This window comes from Corvus brachyrhynchos, unplaced genomic scaffold (genome assembly GCF_000691975.1).
Source record: "Corvus brachyrhynchos isolate BGI_N302 unplaced genomic scaffold, ASM69197v1 scaffold616, whole genome shotgun sequence".
Taxonomy (NCBI): domain Eukaryota; kingdom Metazoa; phylum Chordata; class Aves; order Passeriformes; family Corvidae; genus Corvus; species Corvus brachyrhynchos.
The window spans coordinates 204,394-205,778 of record NW_008238831.1 but is presented as its reverse complement, the minus strand read 5'-3'; positions in this window follow the sequence as shown (position 1 = coordinate 205,778).

Here is a 1,385-nt window from a genome sequence, read left to right as displayed (position 1 = left end):
AGGACCGGGGTGTCAGATGCAGCAGCAGCAGCAAGGACTGTGCTGAGCACGAGTGTTGGAGTGAGGCAGGGGAAAGGCTGGGAGAGCTGGGAGTGCTCACCTGGACAAGAGAAGGCTCCAGGCAGAGCTCAGAGCCCCTTCCAGGGCCCAAAGGGGCTCCAGGAGAGCTGGAGAGGGACTGGGGACAAGGGCTGTAGTGCCAGGACACATGGAATGGCTTCCCAGTGCCAGAGGGCAGGGATAGATGGGATATTGGGAAGGAATTCCTCCCTGTGAGGGTGGGCAGGCCCTGGATCCCTGGCAGTGTCCAAGGCCAGGCTGGACTTGGAGTAACCTAGGATAGTGGGAGGTGTCCCTGCCCATGGCATGGGCTTTGGCGTTCTTTCCAACCCAAAGCAGTCTGTGATTCTGGGATCGCAGGGATGCCATGAACAACCCATCTCAGGGTGGTGTGGGAGCGCAGCAGAACTGGCCGGGCATTGCTGTCACTCTGCCCTGGCTGCAGCCAGCAGCCACCAAGCCAGGCCACGCTCCAGCACCTCCTCCTGCTCCTGGGGTTTGTCCCTCAGTGTGGAGGCCGTGGAGAGACCCTGGGGTCCTCCTGCCAAACGAAATCCAACCAGCATCTCCAGCACCCAGAGCAGGCCGGGCTGTGCGTGGGAGCAGCCTGCGGGGCACAAACACGTTACAGAACAGAGGGTGGACCCCAGCTGAGCCAGACCTGCTAATTAAACACTCACTTATGTTTAAGCCAGCGTGATACTGCCTGCAGCTCACCACTGCATTTGCTTATTAACCTGGATTTCATGCCAGCTCGGTGCGTGGTCACCTCAGTGCTGGCAAGCCTGGCACGGGCAGCGAGGAGAAGGAGGAGGATGAAGAGGAGGAAGGCTGCTGTTGGCTGTCGAAAGCAGGACGTGCCTCTCCCACGCTGGAGCTACTTTTTGCAACTCCGGAGGAGCAGGAAACACCGGCCCAGGTTGGCAGGGACTTTCAGAGCTGCCTCAGGGGTTCAGGAGGGATCTGGGCATCTGGGACATGGCAGCAGCCCCGCAGAGCTGAGGCACTGGGACACCCCAGGGTGCTGTGTGACAGAGGGACCCGCCGGGGTGTCACAGGGCTGCCCTGCTCCCCTGGCAGCACCGCGCTGGTGCTGTGGCACAGGGGCGATGCCCGAGCGGGTGCCAGGGCTGTGCACCCCGGTGCCACGGCCCAGAGTGCGGGGCCGGGCTCGGACACGACGGGGCGGGAGAGGCCCGCGGCCACACGGCGCCGTGTGAGGGGCCAGGCCCGCTCCCAGCCCCCTCCTCTGCTCCCAGACTCCTGCCCTGTTCCCAGCCGCCTGTCCATTTTCCAGCCCCGCGCTCCGTTCCACGCCCCGTTCC